Consider the following 25363-nt stretch of genomic DNA (forward strand, 5'->3'; position numbering starts at 1 on the left):
TCTGAGGGTTGTCTTTTCGTCTTGTTTATGATTTCCTTTGCTGTGCAAAAGCTTTTAAGTTTAATTAGGTCCCATTTGTTTATTTTTGTTTTTATTTTCATTACTCTAGGAGGTGGGTCATTTCAAAAAGACATATGTACCCCAATGTTCATTGCAGCACTGTTTACAATAGCCAGGACATGGAAGCAACCTAAATGTCCATTGACAGATGAATGGATAAAGAAGATGTGGTACATATATACAATAGAATATTACTCAGCCATAAAAAGGAACGAAATGGGGTCATTTGTAGAGATGTGGATGGACCTAGAGTCTGTCATACAGAGTGAAGTAAGTCAGAAAGAGAAAAACAAATATCGTATATTAACGCATACATGTGGACTCTAGAAAAATGGTACAGATGAACCCATTTGCAGGGCAGGAATAGAGATGCAGACGTAGAGGACGGATGGGGTGGACACAGCGGGGGATAGGGAGGGTGGGATGAACTGGGAGATTAGGATTGACATATATACAGTACCATGTGTAAAATAGATAACTAGCGGGAACCTGCTGTATAGCACAGGGAGCTCAGCTCGGTGCTCTGTGATGACCTAGCTGGGTGGGATGGTGGGGTGGGAGGGAGTGGATATAAGTATACATATGGCTGATTCACTTCATTGTACAGCCGAAACTAACACAACATTGTAAAGCAATTATACTCCAATAAAAAAACAAAAACAAAAACCTTGTTCTTTGGCCTTAGACAAATCACTCAATTTTAAAGTTACATTATTCATCATAAGAAAAAAAAATGGAGGGACACACTACAAAACACCTAACCAGTACTCAAAACTGTCAGCGTCATGAAAAAAAAAGAAAAGTGGGAAACTGTCATAGACCAGAGGAGACTAAGGAGACATAAGGACCAAACACAATGTGGTTTCCTGCCTCAGATTCTGGGACAGAAAAAGGACACTAGTGGAAGAACTCGTGAAATCTGAATAAAGTCTGAAATTTAGTTAAAAATAAAATAAAATAAAAAGTAAAATAAAATAAAAAGTCATCATGCTGGGGAAGGGGGAGGAAAATAACAAGACATGGTCTCCGAACGGAAGGGATGATGACAAATGTAAATAAGTAACTGACCTGCAACAGGAAGTTGTAAGTGCTTGAGGGGTGCGGTGCAACGGCCAAAGCAAGAGGGTTTGCGGAGGACTTGGTGTGCCTTGGACATGATACAAGTAGAAGGACGTTGAGGTCACAGATGACTAAGCTCTCAAGACTGGATTCAGGAATATGGAGGTTTTTGAGGAGGATCTGGTTCCATTTTGTACCCTGTGCTGCTAGAACTATACTTCCGATTGCTGAGCACACACTAGGCCTGGTATCTGGGTGCTTCCTGGCGTTCAGTGCACCTCATGGGCTGCTGCATGAATTTGTGCTCTATGTGCCTGACCGGTTTCTAACTAGACACTAAGTTTGTAGCAAAACTTGACTCTTTCAGAGTTTGTCCAAGGGAAACAAATGCCGTTTGAAAATGGGGCTAGCCTGTGCAACGTCTCCAGAGGTTACCTTTCCTTTTCCCCCGCAAACTGATCCCCTAGCCACCCTCACCGTTGCCAGCAGCAGCAATAGCTACAGCTACAACTATCATGGATTTTGGAGAGCCAACAGAATTCCATGCCAAGGAGGGTCCAGGATGGGAGATGATACACTCTTTAGGAGCTGATAGTGAGGCTGGGAGGCTCTGGGCACTCGGGGGCACATTAATGCAGCAAATATTTATTAGGTGCCTCTATATACTAGGCTTTGTTCTAGGCATTGAGAATAGAGTGGTGAGAGAGACACAGGAAAGTGTTCTGCTCTACATTACATTGTAAAATGTAAAAAAAAAAAATAATGTAAAAAATAAATAAGTAAAAAACTATAGACAAGAACTATAAAAATATCAGAGACTAGTAAGTACTACACAAAATATTGAATTAGAGTGATAGGCTGAAGAGAAGTGAGGTGGCCTCTTTGGAGGGGCTGGTCAGGGAAGTTCAGCAAAAAGTATAATACTTCTCGTGGGTATCAATTGAACACAAACGGCCCTATAATTATTACTGGAGTAAATTGTGTTAATTGTCTCCACATGCCCTGGAGCATTTATATGTATTATTTCTGACATCTACAGTTTATTAAGTATAGCAATAATTTAATAACAGGCCACATATCTTGTTTTCTTCTAAGCTTTATTAGATTGGATTAAGATAGTTTTGTCTACTTCTAGTGGAAGTGGAGGGAGTGAAAGAGATTTCTTCTTTGGCTCAAACTGCAAATAAGTCTGACAACCTTGCATAGAGAGCAATTTCCATGAAGAAAAAAATGGGGGAAGCAATCAATTCATTAAAGGCTGACTCAGAGGGGAGGAAATGGAGATACTGGATACAGGGAATATGGACCATAAGTTGTGAGCAATCTTCTCATTTATAGTTGATGGGAACATTATACCTCCTTTCAAGTTGATCATTTCACAGAGCTAATGATCAGTCATGGGTCATTTCCCCCTAAAAACCTCTTATTTTCTCTGAAAGGATCCTTAAGAATGCACAAGGCTCAGAAACTAAGAAAGAAAGTCTAATGGTAACACCCTAAAACAATGAGAATATCAGCCATTGTAAGGTTTCTGAGACTTTACAGAAAGAATCACCAATAAAAGAATAAGCAAGCCCAGGGGAAAGGTCAGCTCATGACAATTTGGAGGCAGGCTTGTCACTGAGTGGGCAGATGCAGCCATCTCATCTCCCAGGGAGGACCACTAATTAGCTCTGCTCCGTGATTTAAAGCACTATTGATTTGTCCATGACATTAGTGGAGCTAGTATTTGAACCTAGGCATTTTGACTGCAGAGTTTCCATAACCATATGCTAAACTGCTCCCTGGAAGGGTGGGGGGGGGGCGGCACGTGGGAGGAGGAGGAGAGAGAGAGAGAGAGAGAGAGATGAGGAATGTGCCCTAAAGAGTCAGATATAAGAGACAGTAGAGGAACTACCCTGGTGGCGCAGTGGTTAAGAATCCTCCTGCCAATCCAGGGAACACAGGTTTGAGCCCTGGTCTGGGAAGATCGCACATGCCGCGGAGCAACTAAGCCCGTGCAACACAACTACTGAGTCAGTGCTCTAGAGCCCGCAAGCCACAACTACTGAGCCCGTGTGCCACGACTACTGAAGCCCGCACACCTAGAGCCTGTGCTCCGCAACAAGAGAAGCCACCGCAATGAGAAGCCCCCGCTCACCGCAACTAGAGAAAGCCCGCGCACAGCAACAAAGACCCAGCACAGCCAAAAATAAATAAATAAATTAATTTTAAAAAAAGAGAGAGACAATACAGCTCGAAAGAGATTTGGAGAGACAAGCCAGTCTGGCTCTCATCAGTTTTGCCATTTCTGGCATCATTCTTTATGAAGCCTGGCCTCACTTCCTGTCTTTGGGTTCCACCAGATCCCTCTATTTCTAATCACTTTTCTTTTTTGCTTAAGCCAGTTTGAATGGGTTCTGTTCATTGCAACCAGATGATCTCTGACTCAATAAATTAAATTAGGAGGGAACATTTTCCAGCAGGGGGTCTGAAATTAGAATTGCGTGTTATGTTAATCAGCTAGAGAAGTATGTGAGAAATGTTTTAATTTTGCTCTTTCTTAAATTCACACAGTATACTAAGCAGGGATGATCTAACTGCTTTAATAACCAAGATTAAATGTCATACAAAAGTATGATTTATAAAAGGGAGTACAGGGAATTCCCTGGAGGTCCAGTGGTTAGGGCTCTGTGCTTTCACTGCCGAGGATGCGGGTTCAATCCCTGGTCTGGGAACTAAGATCCCGCAAGCCGCGCAGCTGTGGCCAAAAATTTTTTTAAAAATAAAAAAGGGAGTACAATCTCTGCCCAGTGACTGGGGATTAGTACAATCATGGCTTCACTTCCACCTGGTGGAGTGGAATTTAAATTACAGGGATAGCTTTTTGGAATGGCAGTAAAACCAAGTAGCAATCAGTCAGAAGAATGGGTAGAGATGATGCATTCTTTTTTAAAAAAAAAAATGTATTTATTTATTTATTTATTTATGGCTGCATTGGGTCTTTGTTGCTGCGCGCAGGCTTTCTCTAGTTGCGGTGAGCGGGGGCTACTCTTTGTTGCGGTGCACGGGCTTCTCATTGTGGTGGCTTCTCTTGTTGCGGAGCACAGGCTCTGGGCACGCGGGCTTCAGTAGTCGTGGCACATGGGCTCAGTAGTTGTGGCTCATGGGCTCTAGAGCGCCAACTCAGTAGTTGTGGCACACGGACTTAGTTGCTCCGCGGCATGTGGGATCTTCCTGGACCAGGGCTCGAACCTGTGTCCCCTGCACTGGCAGGCGGATTCTTAACCACTGTGCCACCAGGGAAGTCCGATGCATTCTTAATTAGTCTTAATTTTTGTTTCTTAGTTAATGTGTTTTTAATTTATTGCATGAGTTCTCCATTGCTGCATTACAAATCATCCCCCAAGATTCAGTGGCTTTCAAAACCATCATGTATTCTCTCTCACAGTTTCTGTGGATCAGGAATTAGGACAGGACAAAGCAGAGATGGCTTGTCTTTGTGCCACAATCTCTAGGACCTCAGTTGGGAAGATGTGAAGTCTGGGAGGCTCTAATCATCTGATTTGGGAGGCTTCTCCACTCATAAGTGTGGCCATTGTTGCTGGTTATTGGCTGGGGCTTCACCCGGGCTGTCTTCCAAACACCTACATGTGATTTCTCCATGTGGTTCCTCCACCTGACCTCGTTTGGCCTTCCTCACAGGGTGGCTGCTGGGTTACAGGAATGAGTGTCCCTAGAGAGAACCAGGTAGAAGCTGTATCACACATTACGATCTAGCCTCGAAGTCACATAGCATTCCTTCTGCCAAGACTGCTCTGTTTAAGAGATGGGAATACAGATCCCACCTACTGAGGGGAGAAATGTCATAGTCACATAGTAAGAAGATTAAATTGGATGGGAGATACTGTTGCAGACATTTTTGGAAAACTATAGACAAAACACAATGACAAATGCTGACTTTTTAAATAGACATGTAGTGGAAGTCTATAAGTCCCCTACTTTTTTGAAAAGCAGGATATTTAGTAAATTCTTAAGTGGCTTGATTGAAAATCTCATCACTTGAAAGGAACAGGTGACAGCAAAAGGGTACTGATAGTCCAGACTGGATTCTGCCAGCAAAGAACTGTTAGTGAGGCGAAACTCATGAGAGTTTCGAAGAGAGTGCCCATCCCATTCAAGCAGGACAAGTCAGATGTGTATCTTCAGACTTACAGACTTGAAGAAAGCAGACTTCAAAAAGTTCAAAACGGATGATCTCATGGTGAGAATCTCTGAAAGGGAGTATGGCTAAAAAAAGGATGGTTCTAAAAATAAAATTCAGAGCCTAAAATTGTGAATGATCCTGATGAGGAAGAAAAAAAAAAATGCCTAAAGAAAACAGCATTTCTGCTGATGAGCTCCGATTTTAAGAGGGCACACACACAAAGATGGGAGGAGGGGCACAAAATCAAGGATGTGTATAGAATGCCACAAACTTTTAAGAATGTCAGAGCAAAGCAAAAGCACACGAAAAGTTGAGGTTTCAAGGGTTGGGGAAGCTAAAGATAAATAACCAAGAAGATTCTTCTGACTATGTGCAGAAGAACAGGGAAAGAGCAGGCATCATCGATTTCCAAGCCCATCGTATGGTTTGTTAAACCATCGAGAGTTAGCCTGCTAGTTAACACAATGCACATTTAGAAAACATAATTTTGTAAAGTTTCCTACAATTGACAGAAAGAAAGCAGAATGCCTTTACTGCTATTTTGCTTCCTCCTTCACCATCATGGACTTTTAAATTTAGGATGACCATATGTCCTAGGCTGCTTAGGATAGGCCCAGTTGTACCTGTGGCCTGAGGGAATTATTAATAGCATTCCATGTCATTCTCAGAAGTGTTCCCGTTTGAATACTGGACAAGATAGGACAGAAATGGCTGCGTAATTTACTAGCCCCGGTGCAAAATTAAAATGTGGAGGCCCTTGTTCAAAAAGCAGGAAAGTGCTGTTAAAGGTACTAAAATATAAAACTTTTCCCTTTCTTCTGCAGTCTCTCTTGACTTGTTGTGGTGTTTTTAATTTTATGTTGTTCTAATTAAAATTTTTTTTCAATTATTAACATGAATTTTACCTTTCATCTTTATATTATGTAATGCCAATATAAGAGCATTTAACTAGCGTTTGGAACCACCAAAATTACACAATTCACATTTCGCAGTTTGTACGTGTATATTGATTCTGTCTTACCAGAACAGAGGAAATGTTGCAAAAGCAGACGCAGCTGTTTTTATTTAACCTTTTGACATTCATACATTCCACCAACACTCTTTACCTTTGGCTTATTGATGAGAAAGAAAGGATGGAAAGGAAAAGGAACTATGGGCTGTCCTCGCTTTCCCTTTCCTTCTGTGTCACAATATTCGGCACAAGTGATTGGCTGTAGGGAAGTAACTTGAGTAAGAAAGGATATGATAGGGTTCCATGGTCATTTGTGTTTCTTAAATTACCTTCCTCAGTGTACAAAGCAAGTTCTAGTCCTAAGGGAGAACGTAGCTTCTCAGATCTGTCATCACCCCACTGACTCGGTCATAGATATAACACACTTACCTCGTACTCACTTTGAGTCTGGCTGAACTCCATGCATTATGGATCCACTGGCATTCTGCACTCATGGGCTTTGTGAATGCTATATGCAAATGGAGGAGCAAGGAATGGTGGTGGACATCTCCTCTGTTCACGTGCGGGCTCCAATGTCTCATCAGACTTCACTTGCAAAACACAAGTTCAAAGATAAAGTCAGGAATTTCAAGACAGCAGTACGGAGCCTTAAACCATGAACATATGCCTGTGAAGTCCCTGGGTAAGATAAGGACTGTGTATGGTTTCTTGAACTTTAGCATGCATCAGAATCCTGTGGAGGGCTTGTTAGAGCACAAATTGTTGGGTACCACCCCCAGAGTTTCTGATTGTAGGCCTGGGGTGGGGCTCAAGAATTGGCACGTCTAACAAATTCCCAGGTGATGCTAATGCTGCTGGTCCTGGTCCTCGGACTACACTTGGAGCACCGCTCTTTAAGAGCAGTGAGTCTCACACCTGATTGTACATACCAGTCACCAGGGTACCTTGTTAAAATGCGGGCTCTGATTAAGCGGTTCTGTGGTGGGGCTGGTATTGCAGGTCTGTGGCCACACCTTGAGTGGCAAAGGTCTAGAGTAGATAACAAGTACTACTCCAGGAGGAAGACAAGCTGGAACTTGAAATGGGCTTTAAAGCATGGGTAGGAATTGCTTAAATGAAGATGAGAGCAGGATGCATTCCGGGCAGGACAAAGGGGACTATGCAAGGAGAGGAAGCAGGAACAGTGAGGAGAGGGATCTGGCCAGAGCAGGGGTAATTACTGGGACTAGGGAACTGGGGGTGGAGAAACCGGCCCAGCCAGAATGCAGAGGGTCCTCGGGGGTTGAATGTCCCCCCTGGAAGTGGCAGTTTTGGAGAATATGCCTGGATTACCAATCTCCCAAAGCAATTCTCCATAGCTATTGTCATTAAACCCTGAACAGCCAGTCAAACTACCAGTCCCCAAGGGACCAAATACCAAGAGTTTAAGTTCTTTAGGGGGCATCCTATGTTGAGCTCTAAGGTAGCAGAGGCCTGAGTCAGGAGATCTGGCTTCAGGATTTGGCTTGGATGGGTGACTCTGGGTGAACCAGGCTTGTCCTGCTTCTCTGTAGGATTCCTCTATACCACAGGGTGGGGGTGGGGGGGTGAGTCTTACATGATCTCTCAAGTCCCTTTAAACAAAAAGATTACATAATTTTGGGAATCTGCTCGTTCCACCCCTGCCAACACCCCTGCCATGAGGGTCTGCCCTAATCAAACCCTAGTATGCAGGGTCAGGGCTAAATAGAAGTGGGGGAAGTGGGCCTGGTGCTTTCCAGAGGAAGAAGAGCTTCATGGCATTCCTGTTCCTGATCTTGGTGTGTCTTTACAGGATTAGGCACTGAGTCCCCAGGGACGGAGGCAGATCCAGCCCTCAAAGTAGCATTCTCAGGAAATTTACCTTGACCATTAAAATCTAAAGTAGATCCAGGTGTGACCAGGAAAAGGTGGCCGGTAGTATTGAAAACAACTCACCAAATGCAGGAAGCTGTGGACTAAAACGATGAAACACGCCCTGCAGCTTCTTCCCACCTCCCTCTCTGCTTACTGCGGCCCAGACTCAGGGTTTCCGGGGAGTTTCCAGTGCCCTGGGAGGGGACTGTTGCTTGGGTTTAACATGGGTGGGAGGAAAAGGAAGGTCATTGCCCAATAAATAAACATGATTCTAGCAACTTGTAGATATTAACTAAAACTATGCACAAAAGATCAGAAAATTTCTCTTTGAAGGCTGGATGTTGGAGTAGGTTTATCTCCGCTGCAAGAACAGAGAGAGGGCACCCCTGCTTCCATTTGGCTCTGTTCCTATCATCAAGAAAAGGCTCCAGGGCTCTCCCCCACCCCACAGGGAGGTGGGTAAGCCCACTTCTCTGAGGTTTTTAATTCCTGGGGTAATCCCTTCCTTCCGTGCCAGGTCGGGGGTGGGGAGAACCTCGCATCCAAACCTTTGATCTGGGTTGCAGCAACAGAGAAACACTTCTATAAAACTGTCAGGAAGATGGGAAGGGGCCTTGAAAGAGGGGTTGTAAATGGGCAGTTCACCTTTGATCATTCGCCCTGGTTTTTTTTATAGCCTAGGATTATGGTTTTAGAAGTGCCCTTCGTGTGTCCGCACAGGAACCATGTGACTTAAGAACAATTAGATTATTCTAAAAGTTTAGAGAGATTGTGAACAAAGGACTTTCATTTTCATTAAAGAAAAAGAAAAAAAAAAAAAGAAAACATCAGTCAAACCATGAAGTTGATCCCAGAGCTAGTAATAAAGTAGAAACCCAGTCTGGTTTTTTCAGTGTAATAGGATACTCCCTGGCCTGGCAATTCCACTAAAATCTATTAACTGACAAGAGTAGGAGATATATTTTTATTCCTCACTCCCCACCCCCCAAATAAAAGAAACAAAGCCTTTGCTGTCTGTCGTTGTTTTTTTATTTCATGCTATTTAAAATGTCAGAAAAACAGAAACTTAGTCTGACTTTTTTTCACTTGGGTATAAACAGATATTAGGGCTGACTGCTGATTTCCAATTAATTTCATGTGTGTGGTCAAAGACTTCATAGAAGGACTAATTCATCATGGCTGTGTCAGTCTGTGTGTGTTTCTATGAATGTCTCTCTGGCCTCCCATCCCAATACCACATGAAGAGAAAGAAAGTTTACAATCTGTTCGTCTTCAAATCTGGTCCGTGAGACATTTCATCTTTGGCTAGGAAATATAAACAGCTTCATGTCAGTGTTTAGGGAAAGTTTGCGATTTGGGGCGGGGGGGAGGAAGAGACTTCTCAAATGTGGCCAGTTCTCCGCCCGTTAGCCACGGCCCTCCTGCCTGCTCCCTGAGCCCTCCTCTCCCAGGCAGCATGACTGTGAGGTCCCCGAACCACACTGGTGGCTGCACCCCAGGAACACCCCATTTCCTGCGGCAGCCCTGGCTTCCCCTGCTTGTGCATCAGCTGGGAGGCAAAAGCCCTGTCTCTGTGGAGCTGGCAGGTTTGCCGGGCATTCACCACACCTAAGCTGCTACCCAGACCCAATCCAGGCCACTGGGGTCACGGGGAACAATCTCTTCCCCTCTAACCTTTGTTATACAGCTCTAGCTGCCTACCTCCTTCTCCAGCACCCTTGACTCCTTAGGATGGAAGCGGAATCCACTACTCCATTGGCCGGTACTGAGCCACGACCCGAGACAGGGTTTCTGCCTTTTCTGCAGCAGGTCTAGCCCTAATTATAGAATTACCCAACACATCATCGTCCCTAAGAGGGGACAGCAGGCATCTGGTGGACAGTTAGGACGGTCTTCCTTGCAGTGAGAGAGCCGCGGAGTTAGACGCTGTCATCATTCCTGCACAAGGCCCTGACATCTGCATGGGAGGCCCCAGAGCTGGGAAAGTGGACACCAGCCTCTTGTAGTTGGACACCAACTACAACGTCGGAGCAGAGCCCTGAAGACTGATTGATGGATGATGTGAATGGCAAGGGATGGGGTCCTCTTTAAGGGAGCTGATCAGGGAAGTCCTCGTAAAGAAAAACATTTAAAACTTCAGATATTCCATTTTTGAATGATTTCTCTTCTTCCCTATCCTCAGCTACACACACACACAGACATACATGCCACAATTTCTTCTTTCCCTCATGATTATCAACAAGCACCAGAGATTTTTTTCTTGCTTCTGCCCAGTAATGCATAGTTTCCTAGGGTGCAAATGACAAGGAAATATGTGAGTTCCAGATGTTTTCATATGTACTGAAATATTCAATGCCTGGGTCTTTATGACCCCAAAATATCTCATCAGAGTAGTCAAAACCTCAGACAGTTTGAGACAAATCCATCTAAGTATTCACGTATTCATTCGTTCATCCAACAAATAAGTACTGAGTGTCTTGCGCGTGGAAAACAGGAACCATCCAGGGAACACAGAGGAGAACAAGACATAGACAGTTGTTTGGTGATATGTAGATGAGCCCTTGGTGGATTCATCAGACTTCTCCTTGCCATTGCTTTGGCTCCTTAAAGAGCCTCTTTCAAGTTCTCGGTTCGGCTGCAGATCTGTCTATCAGCCCGTGTGTGGTACACACTGTTTGGGCTGCTTGGAGATTGGACATCATTTCTGCTCACTCTCATCGAGACAGGATCTATGTGCATGTTGTAATTTTATGTTCTTTCTGCTGGAGGTTATTGGTTACCTTAAGCCTGTGGCTGGGAGAGTGGGTTCCAAGATGGCAGGCTCTCAAAGGGCCAGTAGTGACTGACAATGGGAAGGCCAGAGGGTCCAGTCCCGTGGGGAAGAGAACAGTAAGGTAAGTTAGAAAAAGTGAGTGCTTTTTAGAGGCTATTGTTTCTACTGTGTCCAGACTCCCCTGGGCTTAACAGAAGCGGAAACTGGAGCCCTGTTAGGTCTGCCATAGGAGAAGGTATTGTGCCAGAAATCTACGACAGGATGGAGGAGTTAGGAATGGGCTAGGCGCTGAGCCCCATTCTAAGGGGAGCAGACTTCCCAAGTGCAGGAGACAAAGCTGAGTATAAACTGGAGGGTGAGGCTGGACAAGGGGCACAGAAGAAAAAGCCTTCTATCCGAGGTCCCTCAAGCCTGGGGGCTCAGTGGGATCAGCCTCTCAGGTTCTCACCCAGGAGCATCTTAAAGGCCGTGAGCTGTGAGCTGCCATTGGCAGTTCTCAATCTCTCTGACTTGGAAACCTGGAATCCTTATCCAGGGATCTTTTCACAGCTTTCCACCATTAGCGATTCCTCAGATCTGTATACTCTTCAGCAGCTGACCAAGGGCCAGCCCCTGGAGGACTTGGGAACACAAAGGGATTCCAGGGTCCCTCATCCTTATCCATGGAAAACCTAACGTGTAGATGCCACCTTAAATCCCAGAGAAAAACTCTGTCACAGGATTCACAAGAAAGATTAGTACATCCTTATGAATTATGCATTTCATTGTTTTGTCTTGGTTTTGTGTTTGCTTTTTTTGCATTCCATTTTTATTGGGAGGGGGTCAAGAAATACTTGTTAATCCTAACCTGCCTGACAAACCCTTATTCCCCTCCTCCTTCCCACAGCCCTCCACTTCTAAGTGAAGTCTTCCTCACTCCTCCCTAATCCTTAAAACTTCCTTCCTTCCCATCACAGCCCCTCACTGCATCGGAAACTTGGAAATGTCTTCTCCTACACAACACTATTAGCTCCCTGGTGGTGGACACACTGACTTGTTTTTCTTTCATGTCTCTCTGTGCCTGGCACTTCACCCAGCACAGAGCTCCATTAAATGTTTGTTGGACCAGTGAATGAAAGAGGGGATGAATGAAGGCATATAAAGCTGCATCTGATATGGACGTCAGATGACTGGGCAGACACTGACGACCAGGCTGGCATCAATGTGCCTCCTTTGTGCTGGGAGGACATCACTGCTGCTGGCTCACCTCCCTCCCAGCCAGAAAGGCTTCTTTGCCTTGGGCTTGCCCTGGTGGCTGTGGGTCCTCCTGCATTTTCAGGACCTTGACAAGCACAGAATGAATGCTCCTTCGGATGGCACCCTCATCAGGTTACATTCAAATTGCCTTCTCCCCCAAAAAAATTGTCTCTTCTTGCTCCTGAGGTATAATAATCCCTGCAACAGATTGTTTCCTGTTCTATAAAACGACTCCCTTCTGCTCGCCACATCCCCACCATGGCATTACCTTCTCTCAGTGTTTTCTACAGTCCTGTCTTGGGGTCCAGCTTACTTTTCAAACAGGAGCTTCCTTGTCCCTGAGCACAGATTCCCCACTGACACTGGAACCCCTTGCCTGGCATCTGGCAGGTCTCAGCCTCAACTCAGCATCCCTTGGCTTTGTAGACAGATGATAGAAGAGGAAGGTCAACCCTGTCTTCTCACGTGCAGTCCTCTCCCTGCCACTTTCCCAGGACCTCAGCTCCAGGATTGTTTAGCCTTGGTGGTTTCTTTATCTAATTTCCCAGCAAACTTGGACTAGACAATTGGAGATTCAGTTAGAGAGTGGGGCATTCTGCATTCTGTCCCAGGGAGATTCACCATTCCCAGACCCCCCTCTTAGCGGATTACTGGTGTCTGGGAGGGCACCAGTCACTTGTGGTTGCCCAGCAAGGAAAAACAGTAGTGGAGTGGGGTGGGTGGGTGAGAGGTGTGGGACAAGGTAAAGAAAGAAGACTCTAGGGTGGGTGGGAACCAGCCGACCAGAGGTGGGTCACCTCTGCCAAGCCATAGGCATGTAGGCCCTGGAGCGGTAGGGTCCTACCCAGAGCTAATATTGAAGGAAGCATGTTCTGGGAGAGACTGAGATGATAACACATGCACGTTTGCATGTGCGTGCATGTGTGTGCACACACACACACACACACAGCATCAAACAGTATCCTCTGAATCTACCCCAGGCTAGAAACCCAAATGGGACTGAGGTATTTGGGTTGGGGGTCCTGTAAATTGTGCCCACTCAGTCAGTGTAGGCACTAGGACTAGGCACTGGTTACATTAGGAAGGAAATCAGGTTAATAGGCTACGGCTTAGGGCAACGCTACACGAGGAAAGTGCCGGATAGTAATTTGCTTCTAGATTCACTTTCCCCCTTCTCCACTCTGCTTTCTGCACGGACAGAGGACCACAGCCACAGGGGTTCCCTGTCCTCTGGCTTTTGATTGGTTTCAGCCGATGGAGAACCTCGGCGTTAGAGGGAAGGAAGGGAGGGGTGTCAGGTATTTATTCCCCCAGCTCCATCCTGTGACATGGCCTTAGTCTGGCTATTTCCTTCCTTTCAATGCATCCCAACTCTGCACAGCTCTCTTTCCTGGTTCTGGGAACCTCTCTCTCTCCTTATCCCATCAGACTTAGGGAGAGTAGCAGCTCTGCTCTGTTAGCCCTGGGTTTCTAAACTGTCCTTTGTGGTTGTCCCATACTCCAACTTTATCTTTGTTATTAGTTAACCCCTTTATAAATAAAACCTCCTTGAATTATCCTAATTTGATGGTGCTGTGTGTCCCCTGTTAGAACCCTGACTGATACAGATAGAAAATCGTATTTCAGTAAGATCCCCATTTTGTTTAAAAAAGAAATAGTCAGGAGCTCAGCTGAGCTGGAAGAAAGAGCAGTCAGGTGTCAGAATAGCTGATTGAAGCAACAATGAGCCAAAATGAAAGTAACAGTGAAGCCTTTAATCATTTGCTGTGATAGTATAAGCAGGAGGCTAAATCCGAGAAGCCGCTGACTCCCTCCTGTTTCATTTTCTCTGTGAAACGACACCTTGGTGTAGGGCCGTGTGGATCAGCGCTGCTGTGGGGTGACCTCAGTGTTGAAGGGGTTCTGAATAAGAGGCTCTGGCAGCTTGACAGACCCGGGAGTGGGTGGGGCGCGGAGGACCGAGAATGGAGAAGTGCTGGGTACTGAGTCCCAGTGGGGAGAAACGGCAAGGTCCTCCCACCTCCCTTCATACAGAGGTCTCAGCAGAGGTGCCTGGAAGACCTCTGCCCAAGCCCTCAGATAAAGAGACCTAGGCATGAAGACACCAGGGATAGGGATGTAAATATGTGAAGGGCTTGACTGGCCAGGGAGCCTGAGACTAGGCTGCGACTCTCTCCAGAGTCTGTTTTGCCCGGGCTGTGCGCCGAGGCCAGTGCAGGGAGGGCAGCTTTCCCGGTGTGCCCGGGCTGTGCGCCGAGGCCAGTGCAGGGAGGGCAGCTTTCCCGGTGTGCCCGGGCTGTGCGCCGAGGCCAGTGCAGGGAGGGCAGCTTTCCCGGCGTGGCTGCCAGGGAAAGCCTTACCTGGGGTCAGGCCTGGAAAATCACACGGGTTTGTAAGCAGGAGGCTGGACTCCTCAACTGTATAAACACACACAATGGATGAAATACACCAAAATACTAGCAGTGTTTTCTCTAGACCTAGCTGTCTAATAGAAATGTAACATGAGTCACATATGTCATTTTAAGGTTTTTAGTAGCTACATTAAAAACAGGCGATGGGCTTCCCTGGTGGCACAGTGGTTGAGAATCTACCTGCCAATGCACGGGACACGGGTTCGTGCCCTGGTCTGGGAAGATCCCACATGCCACGGAGCAACTAGGCCCGTGAGCCACAATTGTTGAGCCTGCACGTCTGGAGCCTGTGCTGCGCAACAAGAGAGGCCGCGATAGTGAGAGGCCCGCGCATCGCGATGAAGAGTGGCCCCCGCTTGCCGCAACTAGAGAAAGCCCTCGCACAGAAACGAAGACCCAACACAGCCATAAATAAATAAATAAATAAAATTTAAAAAAAAAAACAGGCGAAATTAATTTTAATAATATATTTTGTTTAATCTAATGTGTCCAAAATATAATGTCAAACACTTAAGTGTTTAATGATAGACTTTATACTCCATTTTTTTGATACTGAATCTTCAAAATCCAGGGTGTATATTACACCTATAGCACATCTCAATTCAGATTTTCACATTTCCAGTGCTCATGGCAACATGTGGCTAGTGCTGCCGTATTAGATGGCACTGCGCTAGGTGACGGGATTGCAGATTCTTAAGAAGTATTTTCCAAGTTTTCTACCACAAACGTGTTTTAAATTTTATTTTATAAACCTCCAATCTATAAATGTTATCACATCTGGTTTTGTTTATTTTCAATTTTCTTTTAGTAAATGTTTCCTCTTAAGATGGATCGTTTCTACCGAGGGGATCATTTCCTACCACATAGCAGCAAATTTTAAAATAACAGATTATACTATTTCTGGACAGCAGTAACATGAACAGCGAAGAACTTCCAAGAGATACCTGTGAGTAAGCAATTCAAAAAATGTCTTCTTAAATCACTTCATGGTGCAAGTATTTGTAAACATAAAATACACTGTTGGGCTGCACCCCACAGGCTTGTGAGCCTTTGTAGTTGCCCAGTCTCGAGACCAAAGAAAGAGCCTGGAGACAGCGACAGAGACACCAGTGGTTTATAGGACATGGGATCTTACACAAAGGGTCCTGGAGCAACACCCCACTGTGTGCAGCAGATAGTGGGCAGGACATGGCAACAACCTCCCCCACTCAGGGAAGAAGGAGGCTACCATTTATAGGGGGAATTGATGTCAGCTGGGCTCATCAGTTACCAGGGGCTAATTAAACCCTATGTAATTAAGAGGATTGGATAGTCATGTGAGCGAAGCAGGGACTGGTTGAGCAGGGGATGTACAGAGAGCAAGAGAACAGTCATCTTGAATGGGTTGACCATACATACATGTATGTATAAACGTCTATGTTGTCTGTTACATTAAATATTTAATATATTTACATGGAAAAAGATTCTATCCTTGTCTGTGGTGGCCTAAGAAGGAAAGGCGCTATTACCATCTTGAGTGAGTGAGCCTGAAGTGCATCATCTGGGCAAGGGCTGCACTTGGTCCAGGCTTGAAACCTCAGGAAGAGGGGGTGTGGCTGCAGCAGACAGAGGGGGCTGCGCTGGGCGGGCGCCTGGGTTTGCACCTGCTCAGGCTGGGGCCTCCTCTCTTCCTGGTGTTGCTGCCTGCGTGGTCGGAGCGCTACCCAGACCTAAACCATCCTGCCCCAGAACCGGGATCTGACCCACTGGAAAACAGGCAACTCTTTCTAACTAACTCTAGATGTTTTTCAAGGAATAAGTGGAACTCTAAGTGCCAGTTCCAGAGATCAAAGGAAGACTCAACCATGCAGGCTAGCCCTGCTCTATGCCAAAAGGTGAGTGTTTACTCTTGTACTTTGGGACAATAAAAACATAACTTGCCTCAGAGTTCAGAGTCCTAGGCTCGTAGAAAGCACACACAGGTTGGTTACCTGGTTGGCAGGTTGATTGGTTTGGAAACAGCTGTGTGAGAAGGTAGTGGAGGATTGGCCCTGTGGCTGGAGGTGGTGTGGAAATGGAAAGAACCTGAAATGGGCATCAGGATGCTTCCTCTTGACCTCTCTATGTGACCTTGAGCAAGGCACCTCCCTACCTGGGACTTTGTGTTTCTCCACGGACAGGGGATTAAATTAGGATCACGAGATGATCTCTAAAATCCATTCTAGTGAAAGCATTTTGTGATTTTTGCCTCTGCAGGAAGCATTTAAAAGGCAGCCCAAAGGTGAATTTGAAAATGACTTTCAAGTCTGATTCTCAAGAGAGCTGGGGCCAGAATTGGAGAGAGCCTGCATTTATCATTAGGACCGGTGTTGGGTGGAAAAGAACTGCCCCAGAGCCAACGACCTGAGTAGGCAGGATTCACTGAGAACCACCTGGACAGACTTCAGCCATATGAAATACCTTGGGATTATGGTGCTAGAAGCATAAAATTACAAAAATGACAGAAGTGTAAGGACCTTGGGAGATCGTCTAGTGTAATCTCATTCCATAAGAGGGGACTTGCCACAGGTCACATAGTCAGTTAGACAAAAGACAGCTCCCCTGACTCTTTTTTTTTTTTTTTTTTCACACACACACACTGTATTTTATTTTTACAAGAGATAAGTAGACTGACACCAAGCATTGTACATGGATGACCACAACAAAAGCAACAATGATTGCAATTACCAAACATGAAACACACTCATACTATGTCATAATATTGACATTCAGTCCAGTAATCCTCCACTGTAACAGTTCCTTTACTTTGCAGTGAAAATTGATTTGTATATTCTTTGCCTCTGAGTCCTTGTTGGATTTTTTTTTTTTTAATTCAGACAGAAAGTCACAAAAATTATACTCATCCTCATCAGTTCACTCAGACTCTTGATCGAGGTCTCCTGCCATAGAACTGTCCACTGCACTTCCTCCTTTGCAGATGTGGAGAGTGAGGTGACATAGGCAGAGAGAGAGAATTTAACTTGCTGTGAATGGTTTAATAATATGTTTCAACCCTATACTTCTACTTTATTATTACCGGATACTTCTTTCTCTGTTTCCTGATTACTCCATCTTTGTCCTTTGGCTTTCAACGTTTATTAGCAATGATAGATGTAATAAAGGGACACACAGGTTCCTTCCACTGCTGAGGATGCTGGATAAGTAGGACACTGGTCCATCGGAGCCTGGGAGATTCTCTTTCCCTGCCAACCACAGTCCAAGGCAACGAGCTCCATAACACCCATGGAAGGCACTGCTTTGGGAGCACGGAGAAGAGGTGGTTTGCCTTGTCTCAGGCCCGTCAGGGATTGTAGAAGGAGATAGGTTGGCAAATAGAGATCTACCTGTATATAACAGATACTGATATTTTGCTTATTTGGTAAAGGAGTTGAATTCAGCCTCCAGTATGGGTAGATATTTATATTTAATCCACAACCACCAGGCAAGGGCCATGGAAACAGGACCTCCCCAGGATTCAGTCCCTTAAAATTCTGCTCAGTCCGCAATTATGCAGCCCCTTTCTCCACCTTATCTTTTTGCTGTTGTTTACACTGCCAGTTATATCCACTTGGCTTATTCGCAGCCTAAAAGCCTCCGCCAAAGTCTTTCTCATGCCACTGAAGACACAGACCTGGGGAAGGGACAGCAGGCTAAGCCAGGGGCATGACTGAGCATCATTCAGGGACCTGGGGATTCCCTTTCCACCAGGAGGTTTGGGGGAAAGCTTGATGGGCGTGAAAGTTAACCTGGGTCTCTTTGAATAGAAAATCAGCTAGAAAATGCCAAGCACAGTGACTTAGTTAGTCCTCTCTCCAGGTAGTCATTTACTTGTAAAAGGAGCACTATACGAGCTTTAAATGTCAGCTTCTTGCCTCTGCAGATGTGGGATAAGGTAACCCCCTGAGTACTTCAGCCTGTACTCTTACACCAAGGATCCCTGACGTTAGTGGGGGGCAGCCAGACACACTGTCTAGGAATCAGCCCCGCCCCCCTGGGGAATGGCCCCAGGTGCTGTAGCTTTGGGGGTTTTTGTCCTCAGTGAATTTAATGCATCTCCTTCCTGAGGGCAGTTCCTAACTCTACCTTTATTATATACAAAAGATGATAACTCTTTGAAAACACGATGAGAGCTGAGTTTTAATGCCCAAGCTTGGGTCTCTACCTGGCAGCTTTTCCTGTATCTAGCCCAACTGCTCTCAGCAGCCTTCTCTTTTATGAGCTAATCCCTCTCTTGGCTCCTGTCTGTTAATGGCCTTCCCCATCCCTCTGAGGCACGATGTGCTTAATGATATCCTATAAAGAGGGAGAAGTTTCCTTAGCTGTCCTCTAATTTTTGGAATGTACTGTCCCCTCCATAGTGTCAGAAAAAAAACAAAAACGAAAACAAATTAAGCTCTAAAGCAGCAGGAGAGCTAATGGACCTGTCTTTCCCAGAGAAGGGAAAACAAAGGTTCCAACCATTTGCGACTCCTGAATCATCCCGCTGAGAGGTGATCAGTCCCAGCCCGATAACGAGCTCGAATTCGCCTATTCAGTGATTGGCCTTTGTTCAATTCTCTGCTACCTGAATTGTCTTCCTCACTCCGCCTTCAGGTACATTGAACCAAAAGTTCACCTGAGGGGCAAGAGATGGTGATTTGAGCATCTAGCCATGGTAAATTACTGGTGATGTCTTGAAATTCAAGGCAATATAAATCTGTGCCATTTGGCTCATTATGAACTGGTATTACCGGAAACATTTTCAGTGCCGATTGTTTTAAATATGAGAGTTCTTTATTATTGTTTCCTGTCCATTCAGATCATGGAGTGATTATTATTGAATATTAAGGGACTATATTCACAGAGCATGAGGTTCCCTCCCAATATTTCCAATTTACTGCTGTAGATGAAATACACATACAGTAATAAGTCAGTTTTAGGAGAAGTGTCTTACCCCCCAAACCTTACATAACTGCACTGTAGTCTTGGCTTTGTTCCTATCCAGATACTGGGCTGAACACTGACAAAACAAGCCAGCCAATTCGAACTAAGATCTCATTTGATTGTTTTCCCCCCACTAAATTAGCACATTTCTCAGGCATTATTCAGAACAATGGTTCTCAATCCTGGCTGCAATTAGAATCATCTGGGGACCTTTAAAAAAAAAAATCAATGCCCAGGCCCCACTCCAAATCAATTAAAATAGATTTTCTGGAGGTGGGCCTGAGGCATGGGAATTTTTATAAAGCTTCCCTGGTTATAGCAATGTGCAGCCATGGATGCGAATCACTGTTTTAAACACAATCAAAATTAATGAGTATGAGTTTTGCTTGCACAATAACTATTAATTTAATATTTGTATAGAACTTAATATAGTCACACTTTAAGTCAAACAAAGCCAACAGGAAGCTATATCTATATAGTGAAAAGTAGACATGTTCCAATGCCACTTAGATTAGCCAGATCTTTGGAGGTCATAAAACAATAACATAAACAAACAAATCTGGCCAAAAATGTTTTAGCAACCAGTTTCTTATCTGGCACGTTTCTAGTAGCCCGGGGCTGTGTGACTGTGCGAGGTGGTCAACATTCACTCTTCATCCTCTCCATCGAGGGAGCCTGGTTGGAAGCCAAGGGTTTAACTGCACTACTGGGGGGTGGGGACAACTGAGATCAGACCCAGGACACAACCTCCTCACACCAACATTGGGACCACTGAAGACTGTGGCATCTTCTTCTTGAGAATTCCATGACAACCTGAAGCATCCATCTCAAGGATGTTTTCCCGCTCCACCACATCTGCCCTTCCCACCCCTGGCCCCCAAAACACACACCCTGGGCCAATCCTGAGGGCAGCTCTGTTTACCAGACACAACCACACTCCAGAAAAGACATCTTGGCTGCTGCAGGTCTGCAGCTTCCCTGCTGAGGCAGAGCCTGCTTCCCTGAATTTGTTTGCCATGTGTCCCCAAATGGTCCTTCTCACAGAGAGGTCTGCAAGCCTTATAACATCTTCGTTGCTTTAAAGAATGGAAGAAATGTCTGTTTCTAATTACAACATTTACAGCTCCCTTCTCTCTCCTATGGAAAACAGACCCAGCTTCTTTTTGAAAACTTGCAAATATTTCACATTTGTTTGGCGAGCAGATTTCTTTCCAGGTTTTTGGAAAGCTGGTCACTGACACATGGCTGCTGAGTGATACTGTCGCTGAGTGCAAACATCACTTGTTCCCAGCATAGCCAAACCTGCTTTTAGGCCATGCCAGGAGGAGGGCGGGGTGAAACTGCTGTGGAACAGCCCCAGGGCTGCTGAGAGTGGTACTTCTGTCTGCAGAGACCTCAGAGAGAAGAACTGAACAAGGTGTATGATGGTTTGCCTTGAACCCTACCCCTTCCCCACCCTGACCCTGTCCTAGACACCAGTTGATTCTAGTTCAGACCTCTATCTAGCATGAGACTACAGAAAAACCTAGTGTCCTTTTTGGGAGTAAAAATGGAATGGCATAGATCCTGGGATATCAGGCCTCTGGTCTGTCCATTCTGAGCCTGGCCCCAGTTACCACTGGGCTCCATTAATCTGCTAGATCCTTTTCTTTTTTTAAAAAATTTATTTATTTAGTTATTTATTTTTGGCTGTGTTGGGTCTTCGTTTCTGTGCGAGGGCTTTCTCTAGTTGTGGCAAGCGGGGGCCACTCTTCATCGCGGTGCACGGGCCTCTCACTATCGCGGCCTCTCTTGTTGCAGAGCACAGGCTCCAGACGCGCAGGCTCAGTAGCTGTGGCTCACGGGCCTAGTCGCTCCGCGGCATGTGGGATCCTCCCAGACCAGGGCTCAAACCCGTGTCCCCTGCATTGGCAGGCAGATTCTCAACCACTGCGCCACCAGGGAAGCCCTAGATCCTTTTGTATAAAGGGTACAGATAGAGCAAGATCTAGTCTGGGGTAACTGGCTGCTGAAGCCAGGTGCTTCAGGATCCTGGTCCTGAGTATAATCACCTTGGACCCCAGGTCAGCTCTTCATCTGTGCATATTCATGATGATCAAGTGTCATTGGGGATTGCAAGACTATTTAATATAGACACTAGAATGTTAGCACTAGAAGGAACCTCTTACATTACAGAGGGAGGGGTCTGTAAGGCTCAGCCAAGAGAAATGACTTTCTCAAGGTCACACACTAGTTAATGCCAGAGGTAGGAGGAGAACCCAGAAATCCCAACTCCCAAACAATGCTCTTTCTACCACCCTTTTCTTTCAGATTTTAATGAGAACCAGACTATGTGTATAAGTTGATGAGCATATTCTTTTCCCAGAAGAGAAGACTGCTTGGGGAAATAACGTGATTAATAGAATGTTACTCAGAGTTTCAGAGGGCAAGTCCAGGGTTTGTGCTGGAGAGAAATGGGTGAATCCAAGAATCAGGGGTGCAAGAAGCCACGCTGTGAAATCCATGCAGAGAGACACTCGCTCCCCACGTTGGGTGCAAGGAAACTTTCTGTAGCTCTACGGACAGTCAATAAAGAAGCAGGAAAGAAGCAGGGCTCCAAGAGGAACCTAAATCCCTGAGTTAGAAATGGAATTATTCTGAGAGAGAAGAGAGAAACCAACAGAGGGAAAAGTTAATCCCTTTTTAACTGCTCTTTGTTCCCGCACACAAGCTGAAGCAAGTAGGAGGAATTTCCAGCTCAGAACCCCCAGTCAGAAAAGTCTGGTCAGTTGGTTTATTTAACCTACGGCCAGTCCAAGAGAGGAGACGGGCAGGGACTTAAAGGGACACTGCCAATTTATGGGGGGAAAAACCCGGCTGCTGGAATGAAACTGTGTCTGTTCCCAGATAAGTCCAGTGCCACAGTCAGGAGGGCAAAGATTCCCTTGATGCCAGGCATGGGGGGAGGCAGGGGCAAGTTCCCAGGGGCTGCTGGCAGGATATGGCTGCTCTCTCCCCAAGTCTCTGGAAAAATACAAGCAAGGAAATTTGAACTTGGTTCTTGAATAGGCTCATTTTGTGCATGAGTGTAACGTGAGCACCCAGCAACCCCCAGGGCTTCGTCTCTGGTGACTTACCCCTCAGTGGCTCTGGAGACTGCCAGAAAGGGCTGGTCGCTCAGAGCTCAGGCCCGGTTGTCCTCTAGTTCCAATCAAAGGAAGACATGGAAGGTGATGAGAATGTGCCTGAGGGGCTGGAGGTCAGTCCTGGGTGCAGCCTCCCCTCCTCACGGGAACCAGAGTCATGTTTGCTGGGATCCCTAAAGAAATCCTGGTAACAGAGAAAATGAGCTAAGAAGAAGGAGCTTTCTAAGAAAATGGTGAGGTTTATGTCAAATCAGGAGTGAGCTGGAGGGCATTAAAGTGAAGCCCCAAGGAGCTGCTCAGGGACTAAACAGTGGGTTCACACGGCCCAGACTCTGGGAGGCCATCTTTCCCCACAGGGGGTGCAGGCTGACTGCCCTGGGACAGCCTCACCGAGGTCCCTTCCCCCTCCTCACAGGGCAGGCGTCAGGCTGGCAGCTGCACTGTAGAGCTGGGCATGGAAAACCAAGTCTCTACTTGCATCCTCAGTTCTGGCCACTGTGCTAGGGAAAGCTCTTCCCCCAACTGTTCATTCCCAGATCTGAAAAACAGAGCTGCAGAGCCAGCGTTTATCATGAAAGGGCACAGCTGCCCACCCAAGGGCTCTGACGAAGGATGGGCACAATTCTAAAGATGTACACAGAGAGAGGACTAAGGGGTAAAAAGAAAATTCCACCTGTCTTCAGGGCGACGACCGCCCCCATTGCCTGGGCAGCAGCAGGAAGTACCAGTTTTGTTCCAAGCAAATCCTGGGCTGGAGAGCACTGTTGGCCTCAAAGCTCTAAAGTTCCACCCCAAGGACATCCCAAGGCCCTTTGGTGACAGACCTCCTTAGTCAGCGTGGGTGTATCTCATGTCCACTCTGTGCCCCGCTCTGGGTGGCACAGGGAGACAGCGGGGAGGAAGACGGACACATCCCCAAACTCATTGAGGTTACATTCTAGTCAGAAAAACAGACAGCAAGCCAAAGATGATGTGAGGGAGCCAAGGGAGGCGCATCTAAGTAGCCTGGAGGGTCGGGGAAGGCCTCCCAAGGGAAGTGACGTAAACCCGAGATCTGGGGATCAAGAGGAGTTAGACAAAGTGGGGTGGCAGGGACTGTGAATTGTCTCTCAATCTCCACCTCCTCTTCTTCCATAATCGCAGAATTTTCTGTTGAGTCTGTGACTTCCTAGAAAACAACTACAGTTCCCAGCCCCTCTTACAGCCACATGTGACTATGTGACTACATTCTGGCCCGTGGGAAATGAAAGAGGTGGAATGTAAACTCCTGGATTTTGGGAAGGGAGCTGGCCCTCCTTTTGCCCCTTTGCCCCTTCTACCAGCTGCAACGTGGCAGTGGTGGGGAGCCTTCTCGGGGTAAGTCAAGGAAGGTGACACCCCTGGTGACCAGATAGAAGCCGCCTGGGCCTCTGATGAGCTCTCAGACCAGAGGGGCCACAGCGGCTTGGAGTTTTATATGAGAGAGAAATAAACTCCTATCTCGTTTAAGCCACTCTTATTCTGGTCCCTCTGTTAGAACGACCAAAGTAATATCCTAACTAATACAAAGTGTGAGGGAGCAGCAAGGTGTTTCTGCTTCTATTCATTTCATCTTGCCAAGAACCCAGTAAGTAGGGGATTATTATCAACATTTTGGTGTTACAGAGTCTGAGGCTGAGCGAGATAACTGTCTTGTCCAAGGTCACATGGTGGTGGAGCCAAGGACTCAAAACTCAGGTCTTCATCCCTCTAAGTCCAGGGAACGTGCGCTAGGCCACACTGTGTCCTTCTCTCTAGAATGGGTTTCGGTGCTTCCTCCCTTTGCGAGGTGAGTTGTCACCAAACCAATTACACTCCATCCTCATCCCCCTCCCCTAGGCCAGTCCAGACATAGTTCATGATCTTCGTAGCACAGGCCCTGCCCAGCCGCAGCAATAGGTTTAAGTGCCTACCTACATGACATGGGGATTTGGGGTCAGGGATATGACCATTGTCACTTTTCTCAGGGAAGCTCTTAAATTTTATTCTAAAAGGGAGTACTTGGAAGAATCCGCTCTCCCCCAGCTTAACCTGCTTTCCCTTGTGCAAAGGACCCAGGAGACTTGAAGACACCAACACTTGGAGAGCCCAGGGGACCCTCTGCTCCTTCATGAGGGCAAGTTGCTTCTCTCCTTATTATGACAGTCTAGACTTCTTAGCCGGAGTAGCCCAGCTCCTCGGGCATTCCTCAGGACACTGTGTAAGAACAATTCTGTTATTTAATCTTTTGTTAGTCCTTTGACTGATGGCATGGGAAATCATGGGCTAAGCCATGTTCACACAAACCCTCAGCCGCTGTTCTCCTACTGAGGAGCTCCTTAGGTTATGAATCACCTCTGGGGTACAGCATCTGAATAATTCAGATTTTAAAATATTGATTTTTATTCCTCACAGCCAGGAGGCAGCTTTACACAGGCATGTGGCTTGCTTGGGCCATCGTGTGCCTCAGATGCCTGTAACTTGCAAAGATTTCATGACTGAAGCAGCCGGGGAGGCAAGGATGCAGCTTCCTGGGAAGCCTGCTGCTTAATGTTGGACCTGGGGGTGGGAAGGGGGGGTACAGGTCAGGCCCTGGGCATCCTCTCAAATAAGCAAAAACCACGTCACTCAAGCAGGCCTTGTCTGGATGCCTTCCTCTTTTCCTTCATGAAGCTCCCTTCATGTCCCTTTGTTGTTACCCACAAAGGACATCTGAAAATCAGGCTCCTCTCTCAGTACTGCTGTTTT

At 46.1% G+C, this 25363-nt stretch overlaps 1 long non-coding RNA gene across 1 annotated transcript in view; it reads left to right on the forward strand.

The window, feature by feature from the left end:
* The first annotated feature begins 17457 nt into the window (after window positions 1-17457).
* LOC309659232 overlaps window positions 17458-25363 on the forward strand; it is a 63474-nt gene continuing 55568 nt past the window's right edge. The window contains exon 1 of the long non-coding RNA XR_014262684.1: window positions 17458-24836. This is a non-coding gene — a long non-coding RNA (uncharacterized lncRNA). The remainder of the gene's footprint in view (window positions 24837-25363) is intronic.

This window comes from Balaenoptera physalus (genome assembly GCF_965194825.1).
Source record: "Balaenoptera physalus genome assembly, chromosome: 4".
NCBI classification, from domain to species: domain Eukaryota; kingdom Metazoa; phylum Chordata; class Mammalia; order Artiodactyla; family Balaenopteridae; genus Balaenoptera; species Balaenoptera physalus.